Here is a 23,466-nt window from a genome sequence, read left to right as displayed (position 1 = left end):
GGGACAGTGACCAGAGGGCATTTCTTCATCTCCCTTCTGGGGGAGGAGCAGACCACCTCCAGGAAGGGTCAGTTGATACCCTGGGCTGGAGGAAAGGGACCCTGGTTCTCAAGTGTGTCTGCATTCATGGCCATTCACTCACTGGTTCCTGTATCTTTTCACATGACAAATGAGTATCCAGTGCCTGCTCTGTGCCAGCATTGTACATGGAGCTCAGGGCACAAAAATCTGAAAAGACTTGGTTCTCTATTCAAAGAAAATCCACATATAGTGTAGGAGGTAGATAATTAAATCAACAACTGTGAAGCCAAGGAATGAGTATTATGTCCAGAAAGTAGGAACCTGGGGAAGGGAGAGGGTGCTACCCTAGCCTCATGGATTCAGGGCAGGCTTGGGAGGCTTGGGCAGGGAGGGAAGGTTTGAACTGAGCTAGGAGTTGAAGGTATCAAGGGTGGAGTGGAAAAAGATAAAAAATAAATAAAAAGAGACTCCTTCCCTGAGGGAATTCTAATCTAATCTTGCTGAGTAGGAGCTGTGAAATGAGGAAGAGGAGGAGGCCTGACTCCTGAGCAGAGGCAGGGAGGTACAAGAGAGCAAAATTAATTGAGGATCCAGCAAGTAGGTTGTGATGCCTGGAGCAAAGGGTCCCAGGGAGATGGGAGGAAGGAGGCCAGAGGCCCTACCCCTGCCCTGCAGGGCCTTGTGTGCTGAGCTAAGGAGTTTGGGCTTTATCCTGAATGCAAGGGAGGATACGTGAGTGATCAGATGTAAAATTTCCAAGTAGTGGTTGCTGATAATCAGAGGTGTTATTAGAATTCACCAAAGAGGGAGATAAGAATAGAATGAAATAATCAAAAAATGGGCCAAAGAACTAAACAGACATTTCTCCAAAGAAGAAATACAGATGGCTAACAAACACATGAAAAGATGCTCAACATCACTCATTATTAGAGAAATGCAAATCAAAACCACAATGAGGTATCATTTCACACCAGTCAGAATGGCTGCTATCCAAAAGTCTACAAGCAATAAATGCTAGAGAGGGTGTGGAGAAAAGGGAACCCTCTTACACTGTTGGTGGGAATGCAAACTAGTACAGCCACTATGGAGAACAGTGTGGAGATTCCTTAAAAAACTGGGAATAGAACTGCCATATGACCCAGCAATCCCACTGCTGGGCATATACACCGAGGAAACCAGAATTGAAAGAGACGCATGTACCCCAATGTTCATCGCAGCACTGTTTACAATAGCCAGGACATGGAAGCAACCTAGATGTCCATCAGCAGACGAATGGATAAGGAAGCTGTGGTACATATACACAATGGAATATTACTCAGCCATTAAAAAAAATACATTTGAATCGGTTCTACTGAGATGGATGAAACTGGAGCCCATTATACAGAGTGAAGTAAGCCAGAAAGAAAAACAACAATACAGTATACTAATGCATATATAGGGAATTTGAAAGATGGTAATGATAACCCTATATGCGAGACAGAATAAGAGACACAGATACATAGAACAATTTTATGGACTCTGAGGGAGAAGGTGAGGGTGGGACGTTCTGGGAGAATAGCATTGAAACATGTATATTATCATATGTGAAACAGAACACCATTCCATGTTCGATGCATGAGACAAGGGCTCAGGGCTGGGGCAATGGGAAGACCCAGAGGGATGGGATGGGGAGGGAGGTGGTTGGGGGGTCCAGGAAGGGGAACACATGGAAACCCATGGCTGATTCATGTCAATGTATGGCAAAAACTATTACAATATTGTAAAGTAATTAGCCCCCAACTAAAATAAATAAATTTATTGAAAAAAAAATGCAATGTTTACCCTAAAAAAAATACATAAATAAATCAATTTTCTCTAAACTGTAAAAAAAAAAAAAAAAAGAATAGAATGAAATAAATCTGCAAGGTGTTAATAATCTGGGGGAAAGACCCTAAGGAGAACCAACTGATAAAATAAAAACTCATATTTTAAGGCAAGAGAAGAAAAAATTTAACATAACATTTATCTCTGCCCATTTGGGCCCCCTCACTTCTCTCTAGTGTAAACTTGCATCTGCATTGACCAGACATCCCCAAAGGCAGAAATACCTGCTCAACCATAAAGATCAAGTTTTCTTCTTCTGGCACCAAACATGTAACTTCTCGGAAGACAACATTCCCTTCTCAATCCTGTAAGGGGTCATAATGACCCACCACTCACCTTGTAGATGCAGACACCTTTGGTGAACTTTGTGTACAATGCCAATATACCATTTCCTTTAAAGATAGAGATTAGTGCAGAACACTAAGACTTCCCTTGTAGCTCAGTTGGTAAAGAATCTGCCTGCAATGCAGAAGACTAGGGTTTGATTCCTGAGTTGGGAAGATCCTCTGGAGAAGGAAATGGCAACCCCACCCCAGTATTTTCACCTGGAGAATCCCATGGACAGAGGAGCCTGGCTGGCTACATACAGCCCATGGGGTCGCAAAGTGTCGGACACGACTTAGCAACTACACCGCCACCACCACCACCAGTGCAGAACAAACTGAATCAGACGGCCTGGGGAGATACTGGGCCACACCTAGTAGTTGTCCTTAGTTTAAATACTTCCTTATGACCTTATTAATGTTCCTACCTACATTACTTGTATTCTGCCTAGTTTATAAGATTGTTTCCTTCTTTACCAAATGTATGACTGAGCCTCTGATAAAATTAATGATGACTTGAAGTGATTGACCAAATATATACCCCTGTAAGATCAATGACTGTCATAGTGTAACTCTAGATATGGAAAGAAACAACAAGAGGGAACCATTTCCTGGACCATCACAGACTAGTAAGACAGGTGGTCCAGAGCCATTTAGTGTTAGTGGCTCAGTTGTGTTTGACTCTTTGCAACTCCATGAACTGTAACCCACCAGGCTCCTCTGTCCATGGGATTCTTCAGAGCCCTTGGGTTACTGTTAGCAGGCACACTGAGTGGCCTATCCATGTAATCCTCACCTGACCTGGGAATGAGCATTCCCAGCACCATGGGACAAATCGGTCACAACATGCCTCCCAAACCTTGGTCAAAATTAAGATGCAAAGGAGAGTGATTGTACAATAAGGAACATTGTCCACCATCCAGTTCTACAAGAATCAAGTCACCAGACACTACAATTACTGACCCACAACACACCAGGGCAAAGAGCAAGACATGACACTCGGTGGTCTGGGAAAATTGATAGAACTGGCCCACAGATAGTTCAATATATTCAAGAGAAAGTTTTATGAACCCAGCTTCTTGCGGCTTCCCAGACTCAGGAAGCATTGAAACTGTTAACTAAGAGATCTGGTTCTCGTGGGTCACAGTAACCTTCTACCAAGATGTGTGCTTGATTGCACATCCCCCTTCTCCAAAAGCACATGTACTGGCCTCCCCTCTTCTTCTCAGAACAATCCTCAGAGCGCTCTGAGAGATGTTTCCCAGGTTATAATACTCAGGACAACTCAAATAAAATCTTCCATTTCTTTTTTACATTGCACGTGTGCATGCTCGGTCACTCAGTTGTATCTGACCCTTTGTGACTCCATGGACTATAGCCCACCAGGCTCCTTTGCCCATGGGATTTTCCAGACAAGAATACTGGAGTAGGTTTCCATTTCCTTCTCCAGGGGATCTTCCCAACCCAGGAATCAAACCCAACTCTCTTGTATCTTCTGAATTGGCAGGTGGGTTCCTTACTACTGTGCTACCTGGGAAGGCCTTCTTAGATTGACTATTAACTTTTTTGTTGACACCACTTCCCTGGTTTCCCTCCCACATCTGAAGCCTTTTCTTCCCTTTCTTTACTTCCTCTTCTGACCTCTAACTGGTGGTTTTCCTTGGGCTTCAAGTCTGGCCAGTGGTTCTCAAACTACCAGTCTGGGACCAACAGCAGCAGCTGGGAACTTGTTGGAAATTTTAAAGTTGTAAGCCCCACCCCAGGCCTAGTGGATCAGAAACTCTGGGTGTGGGACCCAGCAACTTGTGTGACCAGCCCTCCATGTGATTCTAGTGTCATTCAAATTTGAGGACCAATTTTTACCAACCATGGCTGCACGTTGCAATCACCTGGGGAACTGTTTAAAAATTATATTGGAATGGCCATAAAGTCCATTCAGGTTTTTCATAATGGTTATTAAAAAAACCCAGATGAACTTTCTGGCCAACCCAAAAATAATCAAGCCTGGGCCACACCACAGGCCAATTGAATCACAGCCCAGGGACAGAGGGTTCTAAAGAGCAAAGCATGGAGAGAGAACCACTGACCTAGAGCAGTGCTTCTCTGGCTGTAATATGCAGAGAAACCCCCTGGGGCCTTGTTAAAATGCGGATTGTGATGCCCCAGGCCTGGCTAGGGCCCAAGATTCCACTTTGTCTAATAAGGAGATGCCAGTACAGCTGGTGCACAGACCACACTTTGGGGTCTTTGAGGAGGGTTTACCTTCCCAGGCTCTTTGAACTATCAGCTTCAACTACCACCTGTGCGTTAATACAGGTGTACACACACACACACACACACACACACACACACACACGCACATCTAGTCATCTAGTCTCCCCCAGTCTCGAGCTCCTAGCCTATAAGAAAGATTTCCAGCCAAACTCAACACTTTCCAAGCTAACCTTGTCCTGTCCACCAAAGCACTACTACCCTCTATGGTCACTGTCTCAATGAGTCAATTGGGTCATCCAAACCAGGCAAGACCATATCCTGAAGCCAAAATAGGGCAAAGTTTTAAGAAGGCATTACCCAAATGCCCAGGCACCTGCCCCATCTCCTTACCTGGAAACTCCAGTCCCTTGCAAAGGACCCCCTCTCTTTTATTTTCGGGGCTGGTTTAAGAGAGGCCTTGGATTTGCTCTGCTGAGCCCTGGGGTGGGGTGGGGGGGCTCTGTCACTGCTCATGGTGATGACAAGTCAAAAGGTCACTGGATGGGAGAGCAGAAGGGTCCCAGGAGACTTTGGGGGAAGTTGACAACTACAACTCTTTAACTTAATCATCCTGCATCCTTCCAGAGACTCTCTGGCTCTGTGCGATTTCTGAGGGTGACCTGCAGGGGGCCCCACCAGCCCAGCCCCTGGCAATTCTGAGCGAGCAGCAGTGTCAGGTTAGTGGCCCTAGTTCCAACCAGGACCTCTCACTGCTATTTACACACATGGTTAGAGGCCCATTCTCAGAGCCCTTTCTCCTAGGTCTGCTGTAACAAATTACACAAACAAGGTGGCCTAAAACAACCCAAATTTATTATCTCACTGTTTTGGAAGCCACAAATCCAAAACCAAGGTGTCTGCCAGGTCACACCACTCCAAAGGCTTTAGGGAAGAATCCTTGTTTGCTTCTTTCAGCCCTGGTGACTCCTGGCCTTTCTTGGACATGATGGCTTTACTTAAGTCTCTGTCTCCCTTCTCACACAGTTCTTCTTCCCTTGTCTGTCTCTCAAATTTTCCTTTCCTTTCCCTTAGAAGGATACCAGTCATTAAATTTAGAGACCACTCTAAATCCAAGATGATTTTGTCTTAACATTCTTAATTACATCCACAATGACCCTATTTCCATGTCAGGATACATTCATACATTCTAGAGGTCAAGACTTGAACAAATCTTCTGGGGGCACAACTCAACCCATAACAGTCTCCATTTCTGTTAAAACATGGTGACCAGAAGAAAGCTCAGTACTCCACTTCCCAGATAAGGGTAAAGGGGTCCATAGGGAGGATCTTCACTTCCTGTGACCTGAATACTATCTTATTGTTGTTGTTCAGCTTCCCAGTCATGTCCAACTTTTTGCAACCCCATGGACTGCCTCATGTCAGGCCTCCCAGTCCATCACCATCTCCTGGAATTTGCCCAAGTTAATGTTCACTGCATCAGTGATGCTATCCAGCCATCTCATCCTCTGACACCCTCTTCTCCTTCTGCCCTCAATCTTTCACAGTATCAGGGACTTTTCCAATGAGTAATCTATTCCCATCAGATGACCAAAATACTGGAGTTTCAGCTTCAGCATCAGTCCCTCCAGTGAATATTCAGGGTTGAACTCCCTTAAGATTGACTGGTTTGAACTCATTGCCATCCAAGAGACTTTCAGGAGTCTTCTCCAACACCACAGTTCAAAGGCATCAATTCTTCGGCATTCTGCCTTCTTTATGATCCATCTCTCACAACCATACATGACCACTGGGAAGACCATAGCCTTGACTATATGGACTTCTGTCAGCAGAGTAATGTCTCTGCTTTTCAACACACTGTCTAGGTTTGTCATTACTTTCCTTCCATGAAGCAACTGTCTTCTGATTTCATAGCTGCAGTCACCATCCGCAGTGATTTTGGAGACCAAGAAAAGGAAATCTGTCACTACTTCCACATTTTCCCCTTTTATTTGCCATGAAGTAATGGAGCCGGATTCCATGATCTTAGTTTTTTTAATATTTAGTCTTAGGCCAGCTCTTTCACTCTCCTCCTTCACCTTCATCAAGAGGCTCTTTCGTTCCTCTTCACTTTCTGCCATTAGAGCGGTATCATCCGCATATCTGAGGTTGTTGATGTTTCTCCCATCTATCTTGATTCCAGCCTGTAACTCATCCATCCCAGAATTTCTCATGATGTGCTCAGTGTATAGGTTAAACAAACAGGGTGACAGCAGACAGCCTTGTCGTACTCCTTTCTCAATCTTGAACCAATCAGTTGTTCCATACAGGGATCTAACTGTTGCTTCTTGACTCGCATACAGGTTTCTCAGGAAACAAGTAAGATGGTCTGGTGTTCCCATCTGTCTAAGAGCTTTCTGCAGTTTGTCATGATCCACATAGTCAAAAGTTTTAGCTTAGTTGATGAAACAGAGATAGATGTTTTTCTGGAATTTCCTTGCTTTCTCTATAATCTAGCAAATGTTAGCAATTTGATCTCTAATTCCTCTTCCTTTTCTAAACCCAGCTTGGACCTCTGGTAGTTCTTGGTTAGCATAATGCTGAAGCCTAGCATGGAAGATTTTAAGCATAACCTTACTAGTGTGGGAAATTAGTGCGATTGTCCACATTCTTTGGCACTACCCTTCTTAGAAATTGGAAGGAGGATTGATCTTTTCCAGTCCTGTGGCCACTGCTGTGTCTTCCATATTTGCTGACATAATGAATGCAAAACCTTGATGGCATCATCCTTTAGGGATTTAGCTATCATATTAACACAGCCTAAATTGTGTCCCCTTGTTCTCAGCTTCTGCCACTTCTGATTGATCTTATTACCAATAAACTGCCTTCAGACAAGGTCTTCTCCACCTAGCACTTATGCAATTGAGGCTTTCAAACCTAAATATAAAAGCTTACATACACCTCTATTAACTTTCATCTTATTGGTTTCAACCAGCATTTTAACCTGTCAAAATCACTTTGACTCACTATTGTATATTTTTTTTTGGTAGATTTTTCCCTTCCAACTTCCTATTATCTACAAATTCAATAAGCAAATCTGAGACATGCAACAGGGAAGAAAATCTTGACTCAGGAATCAGGGAGCTAGACATGAGTGTTAACCTTGGACATGACTATGGGAAAGTCCTGTTACTTCTCTGGATCTCAATAAGATGACCTCTATAGTCCCTACTGGGCTTCCCAGGTGGCTCAGCAGTAAAGCATCAGCCTGCTAATGCAGGAGACACAAGAGACTTGGGTTCAATCCCTGGGTCAGGAAGATCCCCCAGAGGAGGAAATGGCAACCCACTCTAGTATTCCTGACAAATCCCATTGACAGAAGAGCCTGGGGTCAAAAAAAAGTCAGACATGACTTAGCCACTAAACACAACAATAGTCCCTGCTAGCTCTAAATGTTACAACTAGCAAAGCATTTAAGAGTTCTAGCCCTAGAAGCAAACTTCTGTGGCCCAGCCCTGCCACTTACATGACATATGACCCTGATACAAGCCACATAACCTCCTATGTATAGGTCAGTTCCCTCACCTGTACAATGAGTGATATTATAATATTAGTATATTAGAATTATATAAGTATATAACTGTACTATATGAATATATAGCTATATATTATATACAGGTATTTTTATAATAAATAATAAGTATAATATATAGTAATTATAATGCACTATGTCATGAGGTTGTTAGAAGTAAATAAATGGATTCATATAAAGTGCTCAGCTCATGGTTGGCATGTAAATAAGTGCTCAGTGCATGTTAGTTTATTCAAGACAGAAAAAGAAATTAACAGGAAAGACTAGGATAGAATAAGTTAGAATTAAAGACAGAATCCTATAGAAGTTACAATAGCCGATGTCCTGGTTTTGGAGGGATGGGCCTGGTGTACTCCCATGGTCCCAGTACAATCATACCAGTTGTTTGAGCCAGACACAAGAGGCGTGCTCCTCAGATGCCCACTCACAGAAGGATGCACTGTCCCCCTGCGAGGAGTATGGTTGCCGACAGCCTGTATCTCTTACATCCTCAAGACCACTTCAGCTTTTGAGCCCAAGTCAGCCCAACTGATAACTGAGCCAGGCAGGACCTAGCCATCTCCACCCCACACAGAACCCCTCTAATGGTCATTATGTCTCCCTGTTGTACTGACAGACTCTGGCAGGTCTGCATGATGGCTTCCCAGCTCCTTCTATCCAACCCTACTTCCTCCTCCTGTCTTCTTTCACAGGTGTTCCTCACCAATAAACGTTTGCCCTCCTAATTCCTTCTCAGTGTCTGCTTTGCAGAGGACGAGCTGACTCTTCCTCTTTCAAAAGTGAGTCCATTTAGATGATGAGTTATATGCTCGCCTTAACTTTGCCTCTACCCTGTTTCAACCATCATGGCTTCTTCAATGATACATTTACATGCAGCATACATTTTATCATCTTAATCACAGATGCAACAGGAGATGGCAAGATCTCTGACTTGCTCAAGACAGAGTCATGTAGGTATGTCATTTCTCCTGATGTAATAGTCTTGCCTGGAGAATCCCCATGGACAAAGGAGCCTGGCGGGCTACAGACTATGGGGTCACAAAGAGTAGGGCACAACTGAGCAACTAAGCACACAGCACACATCTATCTGGAAGATGGAACAACTAGCTCTGGCCAGAATAAGGGTTAATTGACAAAATTCAGTGAATCCATAATAAGTTCAAATAACCACAACATCCTTCCTCAGTTTTAATAAACCAAATGTCTAGGATTTTATTGTAGGATTTTTTGGGGCTTCTGAATTTGTGACCTTAGTTCACATCCCCCTTCCTCCTAGATGCAGGCTCCCACCACCTCCTTATCCCCTCAGTCCTCAGTGCAGCTTCATACCTTCATCTTCATGGCCCTGCATTTCCAGCCTGCAGGGAGGACTGCCAGTTCCAAGCCTCTAGAATCACAGTCCATCTCTACAGTCCTTCCTCAAGTACAACAGGCCTCCTTTTAAGGAATCATCTCTGCCTCCTTTCCCCTGAGCCCCTGTGGTTCCTCCTCCAACCCATCCTCGCAGTCTGCCTCCCTCCCCAAGTTCCCCCAACCCTCTGGTCACCCAGGCTTCTCTCAGGGCCCTCCTCAAAGTCGAGCACCACTCCGCCTCTTAGGACTTCTCCTCCCCCACAGCAGCCACGGTGATGAAATACACCAGAACCTAGCCTGGCAAGCTCCCCAAGCCCTTCTCTGTAGGCCACACATCCTCTGTGTGTGGCCACTCCCACCTGTGTTCGTTAGACTCCCAGTAGGCTCCTGCCCATCTGGGGCCCTGCCCTCAGAGACCAGACAGTCCATAGATGCAGCTAGCCCCAGTGGAAGAGTGGTCCAGCAGATGGAGGAAGCTTTCCTGCTCCTAAGCTCCCTGTAAGTTCCTTTTCGGGAGGGAGGGTAGTTCTGCAGATGGCTCCTCCAAGACTCTGGGTTTCCCTCTCCAAACCCCGGTACTGACCCATGTTTTTGTCCAGTCCCACCACACCTGGAGCCCAGAGCCATGGCTGGGTGCCCTGGCTGCTTCCTTTTGTATGTTTCTGAGCCATTAGCCAATCACCTCAGGCCAGAGCATAGGAGGAAGAAGGCGAGTTGGGAGTCGAATGCTCTACTTCCTGAGGTGTGAAATGACCTCATGAGCATGGGAGCAGAGATCAAACTCTTCCACTCTCTTTCTGGCAGGCTCTAGCAACTCTTCTCCCAGCCTCACCTACTTTGTCATCTGCAGAAACATTCCAGCCTTTCTAATCTTGTCTCATTCACTTATTGTGTAAGTGTGCAGTATCCTCCATGTGCCCAGCACAGAAATGGACATCCAGGCTTCAAGACTCAGAATCTGTTCTGTTGACCTCTGAAAGCATCTGGGGTCCTTCTTTCCTCCTTCCAAACCCAAATCACCAACTACCAAGCCCATCCTGAGACACCTCTGAATAGAGCCTGAGAGAACTGTTCTTGAGGAGAGAGAGACCATCACTCTATAATAATATTCATTCATTTGTTTTGTTCACTCAACAAATATTTATTGGGGATTTGTTATGTGCTAGGCACTGTGCTGACACCTGGAATACGGCCACATAGAACAAATATCACCCCTCCATAGTCTCAGGTCTGAGAGAGACATTAAACAAATAGATCCATAAATAAGTTTATCATCACAAATGGAGAAAAGTGCTTGGGAGGACAAAAACAGGTTGAGAGAAAGAGTAACAGGACTGGCTGGTCAGGGAAGGTCTCTTGCAGTTGAGGTCCAAGGCAGGAGCCAGACTGAGGGGGGTAGGAGCGGGGTGGCCTCTCCCCCTCACCTCTCCCTGCAGCCCTGGCAAAGCTCCCTTCTTCCACAGCACGCAGGACTCAGAGCGGACAGCCGGCCACTGCCTGGAGCACACCTCCCTCCCCTCAGAGTCCTGATCTCAACCCAGGGGAAACGGATTAGCTTCACACTGGGTTTTATGGCATTACTTATCTTCTAGTGAGCCAGTTTGTGGCACCCACAGAAGTGCGCTGTCAGGTCCCAGAGAGAGGGCTAGATGCAAGTGGCCCTGCTCCCTGCATCCAGGGACAGCCACCCCTTCTCGGGAACTGAGCTTCCAGACAGGGGCTCTGGAATGGTCACATTAAGAATAATTGCGGCAATAAAGTTCTATTAGCCATCTGGAGCAATGGCGTGCTCTCCAGGGCCGGCACTCAGTAGCTGATGGCTGCCAACAGATGCGGGCAGAGAAGGGGCTCCGAGGGACAGGGCGGGTGACTGTCTGGGATGGAGGTCAGTTAGAGGGGGATGCCAGCAGTGGCCAGTCTAAGCGGCAGGGCACCAGAACATCCTGACCAAAACCCCCAGATAAATTGTTTCCATTTTAGATATGATCCTCAAGAAACATTAAGGGTGTTATTATTTAGAAAACAGCTTGTTTTTCCTTGGATAAATGTGAAAGACACATATGAGACGCCAAGGATAATTAACAGGAAAGCTCCCTCCTCGTCCCCAGGCTGTTCTCTGACTCTCCCACAAGGGCTACATCATTTGGGAGTCATTCAAACACAGGTTCAAACTCTGGCAAAGACATGTAACCAGCTGTGCAACCTTGGGATTTACAAAAAAAAAAAAAATCTCTGAGCCTCAGTTTCTCACCTGTAAAATGAGTAATACAGTTACCCCTCTCTCCACTGTCCTCTGGATGGAAGAGATGAAGCACTTGGCCCCACCCCTGCACCACCGGGGCTCCTTTAATGAGTGTTAATAGTACCAATTATTAGCAGCCCCTTCCAGGGCTAGTCTTGGTTAGAAGTGGATGGTAATGGAGCTGAGGCCAACTGCAGGGGAGAAGCACCCCGAGCCCTGGTGTCCATTTTGGGTCCCTCCATCCCACAGCTATGAGCCCAGCTATTCTTTGGCTGTGAGCTTCCATCCCCCACCTTATGAGAGCGAATTAACAGGAGCACAAACACAGGTGTCATTATGATTTATGGAGTAATTAATAAACAATTAAGGTGTCTTGGAGCACAATTACACATTTTATTTCCATCGCCTTGCACAGCGATGGCTTGGCTTGCCCGTACTCTGCATTGAAGACAGTGCTGGGCTCATGGTGGTGGGTGATCTGGAAGGCTGTGTGGGTTTTATGTAAAACCAGTGGGGCAGACACTGCCTGAGAGGCATAGTGTCACACACGTTGCCCTCAAAGCAGCCGGTCCTCAACTAGCCTGGTCCATGTCAGGTCTCAGCTTGGCTTCTGCATGACCAGGGAGAGGGAAAAGCCTCTGGGGAGATCCAATGACAGGCTCTGGGGCTGGCCGGGAGATCCCAAGGCACCCAGTGCAAGCCGTCACTGCCTGTCGCTGCTGTAAGTGGACTCTCAAGACTGGCATGGAGCCATGTCTAACCCACCATCTGTCTGTGCCCTAAACAGGAAGAGGCACCACATTCCCTCCTTTCCTGGGGGTAACAGCTTCCCCAGCATCAATATCAGCAAAGCTACTCCATTTGCCCCCATTCCAGACCGCTTGCTGGATTCCCTCCACCCCAGGGCAATGCCCTGCGACCCTGCTCATCGTGCTCCCATCCTCCCCTGCCCACATCCATCTCTATCACCATGTCCTGTCTAGTTACCTTCTAAACATTGCTGGAACCCACCCCTCCACTCCTCATCTTAACCCGCCTCCTCCACTCCCTTTCATGGCTTCCCACTGACCTTAAGAGAAAGACTAAAAGCTGACAGAAAATTGTAAGTCAACCACACCCCTGCCCATAAATTGTCAAAACTGGACAATTCACCGATCCCCTCACCCATCAGGTGACATGGCCCCTGCCCTCCTCTTTGGCCTTATGGTACATCTCCCTCTTGGTCACTCTGTGAGTCAAAATGGACACAAACACTCTCCTGCTAGGCTGACTCAACACTTCTGTCTCTTCTGAACTCCCTCCCCATTCTTACCCTTGCAGCCCACCCCACCAGCTTCCCTCCTTCCACTAGCCCAGGCTGATGGTCTCATCACTCACTCCTTTCACCATCCCAAGTCCAAACCCACCAGTGAGAACCCAGTTTCAGAGTTTCTTTACCCAAGAAGGTTCCCTCGTTGATCTGGCCCACACTGATCTCTCCTTGACCACCTCCAGTGCCTCAGTGCCTGCATACGGCATTTTGTTTGTTTGCTTTGTTTTGCTTGTTTTTGGTTTTTGTTTGCTGTGAGGTAACATGGCATAGAGGGCAGGGGCAGGCTGCCCCTGCCGCTGCCCCTGAGCCTGCTGCCAGGCTCAGGCCACCCTGGGTTCAATCCTGACTCTGCACTTGCTGGCTGTATGACTCTAAGCAAATGACTTAAGCTCTTTGCACCTTTTTCCACATCTGTAAAATGGGGGCCATTGTTCTGAAGAATAAATGGGCAAAAGCGCTTAACATAATACCTGATGTAGGAAATGCTCAATGAGAACTCGGCTTTATTATCACATACACAGACACACACACACACATACACTCTCTCTCTCTCTCTCTTTATAATGAGATTCTAAATGCCACAAAGGCAAAGACCCAGTCAAATACATTTCACATCTCTACAGAGACAAGCTAGCTTTCAGAAACTGTTCCTCTGGCTTCCACGTTGTCACTCACTCCATCTTTCACTTCAAAGTTTTCATTTTTTTTTCCTTCCACTGAAACTCTGGTCTCAAGTATCAATCTAGGGCCCATGTCCCAAGCCCCCTGACAACTGTAGTTCTCTATGGGTCCAGGTTAAGCATGTAGGTAAGAACAGAGTTGCCAGGTAGAACACAATGTGTTCACGCAATATTAGTGTGTGTTAGTCGCTCAGTCACGTCAGTCCAACTCTTTGTGACCCCATGGACTGTAGCCTGCCAGGCTCCTCTGTCCATGAGATTCTCCAGGCAAGAATACAGAAGTGGGTTGCCTTTCCCTTCTCCAGGGGATCTTCCTGACCCAGGGATTGAACCTGGGTCTCCCATATTGCAGGTGGATTCTTTATCATCTGAGACACTAGGGGGACATACTTATACTAAAAAAAAAAAGTCATTGTTTACATGAATTAAAATTTAACAGGTTGTCTTTTATTTTTATTTGCTAAGTTAGGCAACCATAGGCAGGAACTTCTCAGGGACCTCCAGCTACGCAGTGCTGTCTCATTTCTCCCATTGGGAAATCTCACCGCTACCAAATTGGTTTCCCCAGGACCTCTCATACAGACCTGGGATCATGTTTATTACAGCCAACTTGATTCTTCAGTAAACGCTTCCAAATGTGAATAAGCATTACATCTCATATAGTGGTTTTCACAGCCTTTCTGACTTTCTCTCCACTCCCTGCCCTTATGATCCCTGCTTTTATCGCACCAGGAATACACCAGAAGAAAAAATAGATATGATGGATGGGGAGGAGAGAAGTGGCTGCAATAATCTTTATCTTCCTTTCCAATTTTTTGACCTTGCATGTAGAATGTGGGTGGGATGCTCGCTGGTACCTTGTGTGTCCACAAATGCCCTGAGAGGTGATAATTACCTTCACTGGGAATAGAATTCTCAGATCATAATTTTTTTCTTTCAATGTGAGTAAATATTGTTCCACAGTCTTCTGGTTTCTGTTTGTGAATAAGTCTAAAGTTCTTTCCTTTAGACTGTGATGACCTAGAAGGATGGGGTGGGGGAGGGAAGGGAAGATCAAGAGGGAAGGGATATTCATATAATTGAGTATCACTGTTGGCTCAGGGGTAAATAATCCACTGCAATGCAGGAGACTTGGATTTGATCCTTGGGTGGGGAAGATCCTCTGGAGAAAGAAATAGCAACACACCCCAGTATTCTTGCCTGGGAAATTCCATGGACAGAGGAGCCTGGCAGGCTACAATCCATGGGTTACAAGAGTCCGACATGACTTAGTGATTAACCACACCCCCATATATGTAATTATGACTGATTCTCATTGTTATACAGCAGAAACCAACACAACATTGTAAAGCAGTTTTCCTACAATTAAAAAATAACAATAAAGTTCTTTCCTTTGGGAAAAAAATAAAGTATGAGTTTAAAATTTAAAAAAAATAAAGTTCTTTCCTTTGAAAATAACCCACTTTTTCCATCAATAGCTTGTAAAGTGGTTTGTTTTTTTTTTTCCCCCTTCAGGGCTCAGTAATGCCCCCTGATGATGTTTTAGGGTACTTCTATTTGCAACTGTCCTGGAACCATCTGTGAGCCCTTCCACACTCAAGACCATCTTTTTTCAATCAAGAAATGCTTTTTTCTGTGATTTCTTTGATTATTATTTCTCCATCTACCCTTCTAGAGTGCCTGGTTGGTTTGTTTGTTTTTATATATTGGTTTCTGTATTTCTTCGCTTTTTTGCTCCTGATTTCAACATCTTTGTGGTTTTATTTTGTTTGTGAGCCATTTCTCCCATATTCATCCAGAACATGAATTTGGTTCTCAGCAGTGACCATTCTCTTTTACAGTTTGCCTATCAATTTTTTTAATCCAGCAATTGCTCTTTGTTGTTTTAGAAAATCAATGTTTTCTCTATTTTCCTCTAGAGTTCTTCTTTCTTTTCTACTGAAGTTCTGCCTCGTTATTTAGCTCTACCGCAGTAAAAGCCACTTGTTCTGGTTGTTTACTAAATTCAGGTCTCCTCTTACAGAGCAGAGAGGCAGTCCTCTCCTACCCCACCCCACCGGTCAGCAGGCTCAGGTAGCATTTCTAGCAACCAGTTCAGGAGGTTTCTGTAGGCCCATTGGGCCCTGTTAGCTGTTGGGCCTTTCAGAGATTTATGAAATCTTCCATTTTCACTCTGAGAATGGAGAGTCTTCTCTATCCTAGTCACTCTGCCCTCATCTGAGCCAAATGCCCAGCACCATATCTGTTTGGGTTCACCAGCAGGCCCACCCACCACTCCTTTAGAAGAGAACCACTATGCAAAGGGCCTGCAGGCCACAGGGCTGGCTGTCCTCAGAAGAGCAGCTTGCCTGCCTCCACTATTAAGTATTACTATTCTAAGACCTCCTCATCACTGTCCCAGAAGGAGCCAGACTTCCTCTGGGATGGCTGAGTGAATAGTTCCTTTAAAGGCAGTTGTGGGAGAGCAGGAAGTGATCTGTGTTTGGAATCAAAAGAGTCAGGTTTGAGATCCAATGCAAAGCATTTTGTAAATGTTCAAGTGTGTATGTCATCATGAATTATCTCTGTAATAATATTTCTGAAGCAGACTCATTTCAAGCCTGGGTCCTGAGCCAGGGCCTCCCAGTGCTCTCCAAGGAGGCAGACATTTTTCTACAGAGAACTCCACTCCAACTCTTTAGGGAAACGGAGCCGTGATAAATCAAAACTAAATAATAATAGCAGAGGCTACACCATATTTTCCTAGCATGTTTATGAGGACATCATATGGAACAGAGCTAAAGGGCTTACTGAAGTCAGGATATTTTACATCTATTGCTTTTGCCTTATCTTCCAGACCCGTCATTCTGACATTGGAGGAAATTAAATTGGTCTGATGTGATTGGTCCCCTGCACAATCACGCTGGTTTTCATCCAGTATCCTCTGGTTTTCTGGTATTTGTAAATTAATTATTGAATGATTTGTTGTAATATCTCTCATAGGATAATAGTGTCTGTCACAGCACATGACATTTATAATATGTTTTTGAGTTTCTTGGCAATGTGTGCTAAGTAAATGTGAACTATTATTGTTGGTCTCTATCAAAGGTGCCAGATGATAAGGCATGAGAATGAGTGGACAGGTTGGACTCTCCCTCTGAGCAGAATATCCCACTCACAGAGAACTTCCTTTGGGAACAGGAACTGTAAAAATTATCCTTATCTTCATCTAATCTGCCTGGTTTAGCCTCTTTCTCTTCTTCCTTCCCTCTTCCACTCACTCCTTTGGTCCACCAGGTAATGCACCTGTCCAGGAAATATCCATTCAGAGTGAATATACCTTAGAACACACCTGATCATTAATCCAGGAAAGATGAGACATTTTTACCTTATACCAAAATGTAGCATCCAATTCAGGGATGCTAGAAACCAAGGCCATAACTTCAAATCCCAATTAATAACCACTGACAGCAGTTTGTGGCACTGATTGCTTCTTGTTTTGTTTTTTTTTTTAGTAAAAGAAGGAGATAAAAGCAAGGCACGTCTCAGTCTCAATGCCCTATGGGCTGGTTGGAAGAGGTCACAGAGCCTCTAAGTATCTCACCTGTCTAATGAAGGGACTTGTCTAGAGGTCTTCAGAGAATCTTTCCAGAGAGTAGTTCTGCTTGATATCAGATTCTTAGAACACAAACACGGAAAATACTATCTTAGACCAAAGGAAATGCTCAGATTCTCTGAGCATTGACCTAAAAGCCTAATGGCCAAAGTGCCTGTGAGAAATCCCACGGATATAACCAAGCATAACAGTAAGAGTTAAACCTACAAAATTTTGAACTAGGCAATGGAGGTCCATCTACAACGCAGGAGACCTCAGTTCAGTTCTTAGGTTGGGAAGATCCCCTGGAGAAAGAAACAGCTACCCACTCCAGTATTCTGGCCTGGAGAATTCCATGGACTGTATAGTCCAGGGGGTCACAAAAAGTCAGACACAACTGAGCGACTTTCACTTTCAGTGGAGGTCTTTGGTACTGCTGCTCCCTGCCATGTCCATCCTTCAGTGGTTCTCTCCTTCCGTCTCACTTTAGGTTCTTGATGCCTTTCTATTACTGATGGCCCATCAGTTCAGTTCAGTCACTCAGTCATGTCCAACTCATTGTGACCCCATGGACTGCAGCACGCCAGGCTTCCCTGTCCATCACCAACTCCTGGAGCTTGCTCAAACTTATGTCCATCGAGTCAGTGATGTCATCCAACCATCTCATCCTCTGATGTCCCCTTCTCCTCCTGCCTTCAATCTTTCCCAGTATCAGGGTCTTGTCCAATGAGTCGGTTCTTCAGATCAGGTGGCTAAAGTATCGGCTTTGGCATCAGTCCTTCCAATGAATATTCAGGACTAATTTCCTTTAGGATTGACTGGTTTGATCTCTTTGCAGTCCAAGAGATTCTCAAGAGTCTTCTCCAACACCACAGTTCAAAAGCATCAATTCTTTGGCGCTCAACTTTCTTTATAGTTCAACTCTCACATCCATACGTGACTACTAGAAAAACCATAGCTTTGACTAGATGGATCTTTGTTGGCAAAGTAATGTCTCTACTTTTTAATATGCTGTCTATGTTGGTCATAGATTTTCTTCCAAGAAGCAAGCATCTTTTAATTTCATGACTGCAGTCACCATCTGCAGTGATTTTGGATCCCCCCCAAAAAAGTCTCTCACTGTTTCCATTGTCTCCCCTTCTATTTGCCATGAAGTGATGGGACCAGATACCATGATCTTAGTTTTCTGAATGTTGAGTTTTAAGCCAATTTTTTCACTCTCCTCTTTCACTTTCATCATGAGGCTCTTTAGTTCTTTCTCACTTTCTGCCATAAGAGTGGTATCCTCTGCATATCTGAGGTTATTGATATTTCTCCCGGCAATCTTGATTTCAGCTTGTGTTTCTTCCAGCCCAGCGTTTCTCATAATGTACTCTGCATAGAAGTTAACTAAGCAAGGTGACAATATACAGCCTTGACGTACTCCTTTTCCTATTTGGAACCAGTCTGTTGTTCCATGTCCAGTCCTAACTGTTGCTTCTTGACCTGCATACAGATTTCTCAAGAGACAGGTCAAGTGGACTGGTATTCCCATCTCTCTAAGAATTTTCCACAGTTTGTTGTGATCCACACAGTCAAAGGCTTTGGCATAGTCAATAAAGTAGTAGATGTTTTTCTGGAACTTTCTTGCCTTTTCGATGATCCAGTGGATGTTGGCAATTTGACCTCTGGTTCCTCTGCCTTTTCTAAATCCAGCTTGAACATCTAGAAGCACACGGTTTACGTAAAAATTCCCAAATAAGTAAGTCTTCTCCAGGCAGTGTTCACTGCTTACGTATTTCACAATCCCCCTCCAGCCAGCAAACTAACCTGTCCCTCTAGCACTATCAGAAGATCTGCTTGGTGATTCAGATTCATCAGGAATACAAAACTGGAAATATATATGGCCAATAATCGTTTATTGCTTTCCATTCTAACTGAGAACCTTGGGACATTACAAACAGAGGTCATTTTAGCTATGCGGCAGGAAAATGGGTTCGTGTTTCTCTAAGCACTCAAAGCTCACCAGACCAACTGTAAGGCATCCTGTTTTAACTAACAGCTCATCCTCCCACCAATGGAAGAGGGGTGGGATGGGATTAAAAAGAGGTTCAAACCTGAAAACTTGTCACATTAGAAGTGAGAAAATGCCTAGCTCCTATTTGCATTCTGGGTCCCCTGTTCCAGGGAGCTGCAAGGTGGCGTGATGGCACAAGCCCAAGCTGAACAGGAGGACCCCTGGGTTCTAATTCAGTTGCTGCCGCTGATGCACTGAGTGACTCCAGACAAGTCTCTTCTCTCAGAGCCTGGCGTTTATGTTGTCAATCATGGGAGCAAACTAGGAGGTCTCTTAACTCTTACAAGTTGTGGTTCTCACCTTCACTTGTCTGTTCCCACGTGAAGAGATTATACTGTCAATTGTCATCAAAGGGCTGTGGGCCTGGGGGCACTCTTTTAGCAGTCACTATTCTGGCTGGCTGAGGACGAAGTCTGTCACTCCAGATTTTCCCTTGTCCTTTCTATCAAAAAGATACATCCTGGTCTTTAAAAGTTGGCTCCTGCCAGATTAACTCACTTCCAAGCAGCAGGCCAGCCTTCCTCCCCCAGAAGCACTTTGAAATGTAAAATAAAGGTTTGTTTTGTTGTTTTTTCCACCACCAACCTACATTTGGAGGCATGGAGCCTGGCTGTTATGGTTGGAGATGTGCTGTGCATCCTTAATGGCCTCAGCATTCCCACCAGCAGAGCTGTCACCTTCACAACCCAAATCAGCTGAAACTTGCAAACTAATCAGAAGGATAATGTTCCTGTGCACACAGAAGGTCCAAGCCCCAGAGTCTCCCTGTCCCAGACCCTCTGGGCCATAAAGCTACCAACACAGTTCAACCAAACATATGCCAGTCCCAGCCTCAAGGATGCCACAGTGGGACTTCCCTGGTGGCTCAGTGGTAAAGAATCCTGCCAATGCAGGGGACATGTGTTCAATCCCTGGTCTGGAAAGTTCTCACATGTTACAGGGCAACTAAGCCCATGTGCCACTACTACAAAGCCCATGTTCTAGAGCCTGAGAGCTGCAACTACTGACCCCACGAGCCACAACTACCAAAGCCTGTGTACGTAGAACCTGTGCTCTGGAACAAGAGAAGCCACCACAATGAGAAGTCCATGCACCACAACAAACAGTAGCCCTGCTTACTGCAACTAGAGAATGCCTTCACACAGTAATGAAGACCCAGTGCATCCGAAAAAAAAAAACGACCCACACACACAAAGAATGACACAGTGAAGGTTGTGGCCAGGATGTCTTCACAGAAAGGAACCTGCTGAAGAGTCAGAAATTCTTGGTTTAGTGTGAGTCTGTCTGTCTAGTGACTTAACCTCTCTGTGCTTCAGATTCATTCTCTGTGAAACAGGAGTACCAACACCTGCCTTGCCTTTTGCAAGAATCAACTAAGATGAGAGATGCAAAATAAAACACCTTGTAAACCAAGGCTCTTTGGGGAGGGCAGCATCATAATTGTCAGAGAATTGTTTCAAAACGGATATGCCAAAACCACTTCCTCACTCTGACCATATGTATTCTGGAAAGGTCCACAGAAGATTCCCTGATCCATGCTGTCCAGTCTTACTTGGCTGGGCTCTAACCCCAGAATCTGGACTCCTGACTGCTGTTCACATTGACTAATAAATCTCTGGCCTGTTCATGGTCACTTACATTCACATGTGCATCAACCCAACGCAAGGTTGATCACATATCTATCCAGTGATGTCTTTAAACACCTTCTCAGATACATGTCCCTTAAAACACTTGAATGCCACTGGTGGTGATATGTCACTAATACCCTGCAAACCATACATACATGTACACTATCTTTTGACAGTTTTTTAAAATGGCCCCAAATCTTTGACATCTCTCTCATTAAAAATTAGAGTCAGTCACCTCCACATAAATCTGCACAAACATATGAGTGCTTCAACCAGTAGGGTATGGTACAAGTGGTGCTCTATGACTCCCAGCTTAGGTCAGAAAAGGCCATACAACTTCAACTTGGATCTCTTGGGACACTTACTCAGGGGGAAGCCAGATGCCACTCAAGAAGTGAGAGGATTAAAAGACACATCTCCTTTGACCTCTCAACTGCAATTTAAAAGTCTGCTCCATTGAACTGATTACAAGTATACACAAGAAATTATCTGAATCAGCTGTATAGATGTTCATTCATGCTACCTAAAATAGCAAAACATTGGTAATAACCTGAATATTCCACTGAAATATGGTTACATAAGCTTGAATATATTCACACAAGAAAATACTTTACACTTGTTTAAAATTATGTTTTTGAAGTATATTTGATGATAAAATATTCATGATCTATTGGTAAATAAAAACTGAGATTACCAATGGAATCTTCCTTATGTTAAAACTACATGTATCTGATAGAAAAAAAATCTCAAATTATAAAAGTGGTAATGTCTGAATACTGGCATTGCTCCCAGTTTTTACTTACCTTTCCCCATATTTTCTACATTTTCTATTATCAACAAGCACTACTTCTATAATTTAAATAAAAGATATTCCAAAGAGAAAGAAAAAGAAATGTGATGCTCAAATTGCCATGAATGTAAAAAGAGCCTGTGTACTCCAGATCCAGTGACTTAGAAAACTAATAGGATTGCCAATCATAGCTACAGATAGAACTGACCCAGCAAACTGGAGACAGAGATTGAAGATCAGAAACCAGAGGTTAAAGGGAAGCTGGGAAAAGAAATTACCAGATGGAGAACCATCCAGTCCGACAAAAGCCCCCAGGGCCTGGGTCATACCCTTATGGGCAGAAGGTGGCATACAATTTAATACAGAACTATAGGAAGGTAGTCACTCAATGTGCCTACATGGGTGGGAAAGTGGGAGGAGCTTGAGTGGGAGCCACTGGCTACAAGCCCTTTGGGTCTCCTGAGGACTCGCATTAGCAAAATACAAACTCTAGCACCGCAGTGTCTGATATGGCAACCACTACCCACATGAGCTATTTAAATTTAGAAATTAAAATGAAATAAAATGTAAAACTCAATTCTGTCACATTGGCCGCATTTCAAGTGGCTAACGGTTATCATGTTGGACACAGCAGAGTAGGATTTTTCCATTGTCACAGAAAACTTTTTAGTGGACAGCACTACTCTAGGGAATTGCTCAACTTGGATTCTTTGATTTCTGCAGACAGCAATGCATGGTGGAAGGATAGAATTGAAAGTCAGCAGGCCAGTTGAAACTCAGCTCTCACACTTATCAAATGTGATATTTTGGACCCATTATTAACCTCTCTGAGTCTCGGTTTCTTTATCCATCAAATGGGAATAATAATATCTGCTCATAGTGCCATGATAAAAATTGGAGAACGGTGGGGGAAGGGATAGTTAGGGAGTTTGGGATGGACATGAACACACTGCTATATTTAAAATGGGTAACCAACAAGGATCTACTGTATAACACATGAAACTCTGCTCAATCTTATGTGGCAGCCTGGATGGAAGGGGAGTTTAGGGGAGAATGGATACATGTATATGTATGGCTGAGCCCTTTTGCTGTTCACCTGAAACTATCACAACACGGTTAATTGTGTTAAACTATCACAACAAATTATTAATTTAAAACACTTTTTAAAATTACAGAACATAAAGAATATAATACTTCAGTGATTACACAAGTAGGTGTTAAAAAGCTATCATACTAATGAGGATCCATGAGGTCCATCCAAGAGCATTTCAGAATATCCAAACCAATCAGACTTACTCAGAAACCAGGACCCTTGGCACCCAGGATCAGCCTAAAAATAAATTCTCTGGCTTTTTGCAAGGTCACCTGATCTCAACCTAATATAAACCCAAGCACATGAATCTTGAAAGAGGCAGGTAGAAAGATGCCTGGGAGCTCTGCAGCCATCATCCCTCCCCACAGCACAGCCTCCTGTCCCCAACCTGCAGATGGGGGACTGGGGTTCAGCAAGGTTATCAGCAGTGCAGCTTAGGACTCAAACCCAGGTCTCAGGTACCCCACACATCTCCTGCCACCTGCTAAAATGTCTTATGGCGGTGGCATTCTGGAGGTTTTGTGAACCCCAGTCTAAACCCCTCCTCGGGCAGGACAAGCCTGTTGGGGAGGCAAGAGGAGATGAGGCTAGACTCCTGGTCTTGGAGGAGAGGGCAGCAGGACTCCTGCTATCCCCAGGAAGCATGAAGAATCAGAACAAGCCATCAGAGGTTAAAGAAGATGAAAAGCACCCCCAAGGCATCACTTATTGGCTAAAGAGAAAGAGAAACAGAACACACAGCTTGCAGA

This window comes from Giraffa tippelskirchi, chromosome 2 (assembly GCF_054371585.1).
Source record: "Giraffa tippelskirchi isolate mGirTip1 chromosome 2, T2T-mGirTip1v1.2.pri, whole genome shotgun sequence".
NCBI lineage: Eukaryota > Metazoa > Chordata > Mammalia > Artiodactyla > Giraffidae > Giraffa > Giraffa tippelskirchi.
Note: the sequence above shows the minus strand (reverse complement) of the source record.